We start from the raw sequence: 9,447 nt of genomic DNA, 5'->3' as shown, positions 1-9,447 counted from the left end.
CATGAATGGTTTGTACACAGATTGGAATCGTCAAGATACAAATGAGGTTTAAGATGAAATCAAGTGGCAAACTGGAAGAATTATTTAGTTTCATATGTTATTGATAATGCTAAAAACGAACATATATTTCATAGCATTATTCCTCAAGAAAGACAAGCTTTTAGTTGCAATTGTTCTATTTACAAGTGATATTCGTTTAAATAATAAAAGGTGAAGACAAAAGACAGATTCGACGAATTGAAGATGCAAACAACCTAAAAGCTCAAAAGTACAAAATACAATCAAAGAGGTTCCAATTATTGATAAGAAACGTCTCAAAATTACAAGAGTACAAGATTTAAAACGCAAAGTACAAGATATTAAATTGTACGCAAGGACGTTCAAAAATCCGGAATCGGGACCAGAGTCAACTCTCAACGCTCGACGCAACGGACTAAAAATTACAAGTCAACTATGCACATAAATATAATATAATATTTAAATAATTACTAAAATTATTTATATATTATATTTATTTATATAATCCGTCGACAAGCTAGGAGCCAAGGCTTGGTGAGCTGTAAAAACAAACTCCGTGACTCGCGGAGTTTGAAGGCAAAAAAATGCCGCGAGTTGCGGAGACACCCTGGACGAAAATCCCTATAAAAGGCAATGCAGTTTGATCGTTTTATATATCCAAAAATCTATCTCTCTCTCAATATATACGTAATTATATATATATAATTTAATTTTAATTTTAAATCCTAATAATAAGGGTATGTTAGCGAATGTTGTAAGGGTGTAAGTCGAAATTCTGTCCGTGTAACGCTACGCTATTTTTAATCATTGTAAGTTATGTTTATATTATTTTCATTAATGTCTCGTAGCTAAGTTATTATTATGCTTATTTAAATCGAAGTAATCATGATGTTGGGCTAATTACTAAAATTGGGTAATTGGGCTTTGTACCATAATTGGGGTTTGGATAAAAGAACGACACTTGTGGAAATTAGACTATGAGCTATTAATGGGTTTTATATTAACTAAACAATACCTTGTTAATTTAATATACAAACTTATAATTTGACGTATTTATATATAACCACATACGCTTGACTGGGTACGGTAGGCGGGATATCTATAAATACCAATAATTATTCATTTTACTGGACACGGAACTGGATTAATAGTTAATAGACTTGTTGAAATAGGGGTGAATTACATTCAAGGGTAATTGGTGTAATTGTTAACAAAGTAGTAAAACCTTGGTTTACACGCAGTCGATAACCTGGTGTATTCATTAAACAAAGTATTAAAACCTTGTTACAATTCGAATCTCCAATTAGTTGGAATATTTGACTTCGGGAATAAGAATAATTTGACGAAGGCTTTCGCTCTTTATATTTATGACTAATGGACTATTATGGACAAATCCGTATGGACATATTAAATAATCCAGGACAAAGAACAATTAACCCATGGGCATAAAAATAAAATCAACACGTCAAACATCATGATTACGGAAGTTTAAATAAGCATAATTCTTTTATTTCATATTTAATTTCCTTTATTTTATATTTAATTGCACTTCTAATTATCACACTTTTATTTATTGTTATTGTATTTAATTGCACTTTTAATTATCGTACTTTTTAATTATCGCAATTTTATTTATCGCAATTTCTTTATCGTTATTTACTTTACGCTTTAAATTAAGTCTTGTATTTATTTTTAATATTTTACATTAGGTTTTAACTGCGACTAAAGTTTTAAAATCGACAAACCGGTCATTAAACGGTAAAAACCCCCCTTTAAAATAATAATATTACTTTTATATATATTTGTATTTTTATAAATTAAAACTAATATATCGTTAAGCTTGTTTAAAAGATTCCCTGCGGAACGAACCGGACTTACTAAAAACTACACTACTGTACGATTAGGTACACTGCCTATAAGTGTTGTAGCAAGGTTTAAGTATATCCATTCTATAAATAAATATCTTGTGTAAAATTGTATCATATTTAATAGTATTTCGTTGTAAAAATAAAGCTATTTTATATACACCTCGCATAACATCAGTTATAATCAATATTTTAATTCAATTTGATTGTCCAATGTTCTCAGTCCACAGTCGATAGTCCACAGTAACAGTCCAATAATTCATATATAGTTTAATATATAATATTTGAATTAATTAATACGTATCGTGACCCGTATACCTGTCTCAGACTCGATCACAACTCAAAGTATATATATTATTATAGAATCAACCTCAACCCTGTATAGCTAACTCAATCATTACTGCGTATAGAGTGTCTATGGTTATTCCAAATAATATATATAGATGCGTCGATATGATATGTCAAAACCTTGTATACGTGTCCCGATATTTAAAGTACGGAAAATAAATAACAGAAATTAAATGACAATAAATAAAATTGCGAGAATTAAATTGCGATAAAATAAATTACGATAAATAAAATGTAATCAGTTAGCTCGGAACAGTTAGCTGGAAACAGTTAGCGTGGATTCTTAACAAAATTTTTCTCATAGTTAATTTGTTTGTTTCTAACAAATTTTATTTTGTCCAATGTTTTCTTCATTATGCCACTTGTTGGATTCTGATAGGTCAAAATCCAAATATGAAATTGAATGAAAATGGTTATTCTGTGATGAACGGATTCGTACTTCTGTGGTTGTAAGTAGGATAGTAAATGACTGTTGAATTAGATTTGAAAGAATGTACAGTGTACTTATTAATGCGAAATCTAAATATTCCTCGGGTATTACCTACCCGTTAAAATATTTTCACCATTAACAGTTTGTACGAAAGAATTTTTAATTACAATCTTTATGAAAAAATATATATACATATATATTTTCTTCAGATGTAATCTTGGATTTAATGAGTCAATATGATATTAAACTCATTTGATTTACCGTTAGAACAAGAATATATAATCTCTAAAACATTAAAGATTACATAATCGTCATGTTAAACGAAGGTAATTGATGTAGAACGATTCGTAGAACGATCATTATACTCAAGGTACAGAATGAGATGTTGAGGCATGGATTGTCGAAGCTTAGGTTGTTGGGGGTACTAGTGCCGATGGTGCTAAGGCTGGTGATGTTAGTGGTGTTGGTGATACTGCTGGTGCTTGCAAATTGTGTACCGTGTTCTCTAAAGTTAATACTCGAGCTCAGAGTTCTCTAACTTCTTTTACTAACCCTGGTTGGTTATCAGTGTGAGGTAGAGGTCGGATATCTCCTCTATTTCTGTTAATGGTAGTCTCAAGACAAAAAATTCTTGCAAAAAGGGTATAAACGGTGTTGCGAACGGGTTCGCCGGTGAGCGGGTCAAGTACTCCAAGGTTAGGTGGTAGATTCGGTTCATGAGTATGTCGCGAACCCACTCCCATTTTCTCCAGTAATCACGGTAGTTGATTGGTTGGTGTGCTCTTGTCATTCTGTCTTTGGAGTCAGAGGAACTTGGTCGATTCGTAGAGGCTATCTTACGCGATCACAGAAAAGATTTTTGGTATGAAGAGTTTAGTGATAGCAATTGATAGTTGGATGGTATTCTCAATGCATAATATGCATAGATATATATATTATCAGGTTCCCCTAAATTACGGAGAAATTTACGGAAGATATCAGTCAAAGTCTACCATAATAGATACGCTAAGATATGAATTTGTCTATACACTATCTAAGCAATAAAGGCAGTAGGACGTGTCTAGACTTAGGAATGATAAGCAGGTAATTTCCTAAGGATGATAAGTAGGTAATTTTCGACACGAAATGATAAGCAAAACTTTTGACATTTAGACACGGTCGAAGTCCAGACTCACTAATGCATCTAATCAACTATCAGTTAGACACACTAATGCAAGACCTGGTTTGCTAATACCACCGCTCTAATACCACCTCTAATGACCCCTCCTAATCCATCTCAATGAATACATTACATTTGGCTACATCGCGAGGTACTTGACCTCTATATGATACATTTTACAAACATTGCATTCGTTTTTAAAAGACAAACTTTTATTATATCGACAGTTGATGGCATGCATACCATTTCATAATATATCCAACTATAATTAACTTAGTAATAATCTTGATGAACTCGACGACTCGAATGCAACGTCTTTTGAAATATGTCATGAATGACTCCAGGTAATATTTCTAATATGAGCAAATGCACAGTGGAAGATTTGTTTCGTATCTGAGAATAAACATGCTTTCAAGTGTCAACCAAAAGGTTGGTGAGTTTATTAGTTTATCATAAATATTCATTTCCATCATTTTAATAGACCACAAGATTTTCATTTCTCATAAATATACGTCCCATGCATAGAGACAAAAATAATCATTCATATGGATTGAACACCTGGTAACCGACATTAACAAGATGCATATAAGAATAACCCCTATCATTCTGGGAAATCCTTCGGACATGATAAAAACGAATTCGAAGTACTAAAGCATCCGGTACTTTGGATGGGGTTCGTTAGGCCCAATAGATCTATCTTTAGAATTCGCGTCAATTAGTAGATCGGTTTATTAATTCTTAGGTTACCAAGCAAAAGGGGCATATTCGGCTTCGATCATTCAACCATATAATGTAGTTTCAATTACTTGTATCTATTTCATAAAACATTTGTAAAAATTGCGCATGTATTCTCAGCCCAAAAATATAAAGGGTAAAAAGGTAAATGAAACTCACCATACTGTATTTTGTAGTAAAAATACATATGACGACATTGAACAATGCAGGGTTGGCTTTGGATTCACGAACCTATATCATTTGTACATCTATTAAAATATGTAATCATAATCGAGCAAGTTTATATAAATTATTATTAATAATATACTTGTTATTTTATTTGTTATTTAGATCAATTTTTAATATATTTAATTTATATATATAATATACTAATATTTATCGTTCTTTATAATATGTTATTAATAAAATATATATATTAGGTTTTGTATATAATAGTATATATTTACGTATTAACCGATACGTTTTATATATCTATATAGTTTAGTAATTATCATTTTAATAATAATAGTATAGTGATATGAAATTTTATTATTATTGTAATGTATTTTTATATAAAAATATTCATTTGTAATAATTTTGGTAATGATAAGAGTGATAATAATAATAATAATAGTAATAATAATGATAATAATAATTATGAATATAACAATTTTACTACTAATGATAATAACGATAATAAATTTACTAATAATAATACCAAATATCAAATAATGGTTATAAATGATATCAATAATAATAATAATATTAAGAATAATTAAATGATGATATTAATATTAGTAACAACAATAATATTAATAATAATCATATTTGTAATTATAATTGTGATAATAATTATAAATGGTAACTAATACTTATTTTTAGTAGTAATAATAATTATATTAACTATAATACTTGTATTAATAACAATCATTAATAATAATAATAATAACAACAACAACAACAACAACAATAATAATAATAATAATAATAATAATAATAACAATAATAATAATAATAATAATAATAATAAAAATAATAATAATAATAATAATAATAATAATAATAATAATAATAATAATAATAATAATAATAATAATAATAATAAAAATTGAGAACAACCTTATAAGTTTATTCTAAAAAAAACGTCCCGAACCGGGCTCGAACCCGAGACCTCTCGCTAACTCGCCACATACTAAACCACAGCTCTGCCAGCTGCTTTATAATCTCTCTAAATATATTAAACCCTTCGATTCTGTTTTACTTCTTCTTCCAAAACGATTCGTTCAAGGTGATTACCAATCTAACATAAATTAACAAATGATTGGTTTTGGGTTTGGTAACACAACATCATGATTATTTGAGGTGATTTATCAGTAAGAGAAAACATTTAATTAAAACAATTGAAGCAACAGCTGTAACTCAAAAAAAAAATTAAAGAACACGATGAACACTAAATTGGTGATTTTGGATTCAAGACTGTTTTGACTTGTGATTATAAAACGAAATAGGTCATAAATCATTCATGGAATCTTTCTAAATTATCAATTTAACTTGAATCATCCAATAAAGTTCGAATTTTAATGGAAATCAATCGCTTGACTTTGAAATTTTTAAGTTTGACTTTGAAAATTCGAATTCAAGAGACAAGATTGGAGTTTGCAAACTTACAGATAATTTGATTACATCATTCCTAATAGAACCGCACTTATAAATTTTGAAAATTTAACACGAATTCGAGCTTTTGATAATTGAGTCAAGAACAGGGTCGACACCCTTTTCTGTTTCAGTTTTTCCCTTCTCTTCTGTCTTAATTCGCGAATACCGACAGAGTTTCTATAGTGTAAGTGATTAATTGGAGCTGAACGTGAATTGATTGATCGTGTTTTTTTAGTGAAGTAAGGGATGAATTTGAGTTCACGCGTTTAATAGAAAAGGAAGAAGAATAATCAGGTAGTGATAAAAAAAAATTAACGCGTTTATATCTGTCATATATATAACAAGGATTAATTTATATTAATTAATAATAAATATATTAATAAATATACTTCGATTAATATTAGTAGTAATCATAAAAAAAATACTAACAATACAGTAAATAATATATTAATGATAATATTAATATTAATACTAATAATGATATTTAAAATATTGATAATAATAACTTTTGAATTTATAACAATAATATTATTATTAATACTAATAATAATACTAATTATAAGAATGCTATATCAATTTATATATAATAAATTTCATATTTATAGATTATATATGTAAAATAATAATATTAATAACACTAGTAATGATATTAATATTGAAAGTAATATCAATATTATTATAATAACTATAATTATAATTGAATTTAATATATTAGTAATAACAATGATTAATAATACTTATAATAATAATTATTAATGATACTAATTATTGATTATATTGTTGATTTTAATATTAATGATAATACTTAACAATAATACTAGTAATAACAAGTTACATGTTTCATTTTTCATGTCTATCTAATATATATTATAATATAATAATATTAATAATACAGATAATAATACTAATATTAATATTAATACTAATAATGAGAGTAATACTACTAATATTGATATAACAATTTATGTTTACAAGATCTCATTTTTATATATTATGTATTAAATTAATGATATTAATAATACTGATATTAATGTTAATAATGCAAGTAATATCATTAATATAATAATTACATTTTAACTTGTATTTATATTTAATAGATTAACATTACCTATTATTAATTATGTAGTATTCATATAACTTATTCGAATACTTAATACAATATACATAGTATATTAATTTTGTGCAAAAATCATATATATATATATATATATATATATATATATATATATATATATATATATATATATATATATATATATATATATACACACACATATACATAGATTCATTCTAAATACCAGTTTAATTATTTTGTATCATACATAACGTATTTGATTCTAGTGTTTCAATTATATTTTAATATTTTAGATTGTTATATATACATACATTTACATAAAATCTACATTTTTATTTACAAACAATTGTTCGTGAATCGTCGGGAATAGTCAAGGTCAAATGCATTCTTGAATAATAGTTCCAACATTTTGAGACTCGGTTTAATAGACTTTACTTATCTTGTCGAGATCATAAAAAGATTAAGTTTAAATTCGGTCGGAAATTTCGGGGTCGTCACACAAGTTATGACCCGATGAACTTTTAATTAAAACTATTGGTTATAAAATGGAACTTATGATATAAATAATGATTTTCATTATCATTAAATTACTTATGATATAAAAAGTAATTATTTTAATTTAAGACTTATGATATACATATTTATTATATCATTTATTAATTACATTTTGATTAATGAAACTTTAATTAAACTTATGATTAATAATACTTTTATTATTAATGAAAAATACTTATGATAAGTATTAAACTTATTTATGAGATTATTGTAATAAGACTTATAATAAGGATTAATTAATTATTTAATTATTATAAGGCTTAGTTATTATTTAATTATAATTCAATTATTAAATACTTATGATTTAATAATTTTAATTAACATGCTAACTAGTGCTACTCAAATGACAAGATTGAACACAATTAATTAACATGCTAACTAGTGCTACTCGATTTTTTTTTATTTTTTGCTCGACACCAAATCACCATCGAAACTCACATAAACAAACCACTCCAAACTCGTAGTAAAACGCTACTTGTTACTGCAGCACGTATCCTTCTGTTGTGTGCCAACCTTCGAAAACAAATCACAACTGCTCGATCACTATTGCATTTTCTTTCCGTGAACCAATCCTTAACAGCTATTGTTGCTGTCATGCCTGTTTTAGCTGCACAATAACCACAGGTAACTGCAAATGGCTGCTACCTGGACGTTTCTTTTTTTTTGTTTCGTGAATTAATGAAAGGATTTAAAAAGGAAACGTGTGTGGTTATAAAGGAAAGAAAACCCATCCCAACTTGCTTCTACGACACCATTTTTCTGTTTCCTAAGGATTATAACATTAATATATAAACTTATATTTCGTGAGTTTTGCTGAGTGGCCAATAAATTTGATCTTTAAAAAAAAAAAGTGGCTTTATAAGTGTTATTACTTCCACATTTCATGGTCGACCAAAGTTGGCAGCCCATGTGCCGTTTCATTTTTTTGATAGATATGGTAGTGATATGTGACTAGGAGGGGGATTATTGATTAAAGTAAAAGCTTGTTCCCCACCATGTTATTCTGATTCTTTTTCAAAAACTGATATACGAATTAGGCTTATGGATTCATTGTCTCATGAGTTTTTTTAATCTATTAAATCTAAAGTAAGAAACTTAGGCCGTATTACATTCTCCTGTTGGGCTTTTGATTTCCTGCTGGGCCGTGAATCAGTTTCTGGTTATCTGATGGGCTGAAACGAGAACATGAATGATAAAGGGTGAGGAATGTTAATTCATTGATATATATAAAATGTTGAAGAGGTAATTAAATGATGATATAAGTTAGGATTAAGATGATGGTGTATGATGATAAGTATGATCGTGATACTTCATGATGATTAATGGTGTATCCTATCGTATATACACATAAAAGGCATAATGGTTGCATAAAAGTAGCATCAGGAAGGCTGGAAACAACAGTTTTGTGGAATTATCCATCCAACATTCTCCGCTGTACAGGCTGCTCCGTCATGCGCAAGCCCTGAAGGCCGCCTAGCGCGTAAGCCCTGGCCTGAGAACGCCACTTTCAGCGTAAATTTCGAATCACAAGTAACAGAACGTATCATCATTTGACACGTGTCCCCGAATAATTCGGTGGATCTGACACTATAAATAGACCCCTTGGGTCGTCATTTTACATAGTTCA

This window comes from Rutidosis leptorrhynchoides, chromosome 8 (genome assembly GCF_046630445.1).
Source record: "Rutidosis leptorrhynchoides isolate AG116_Rl617_1_P2 chromosome 8, CSIRO_AGI_Rlap_v1, whole genome shotgun sequence".
Taxonomy (NCBI): domain Eukaryota; kingdom Viridiplantae; phylum Streptophyta; class Magnoliopsida; order Asterales; family Asteraceae; genus Rutidosis; species Rutidosis leptorrhynchoides.
This window is presented reverse-complemented; position numbering follows the sequence as displayed.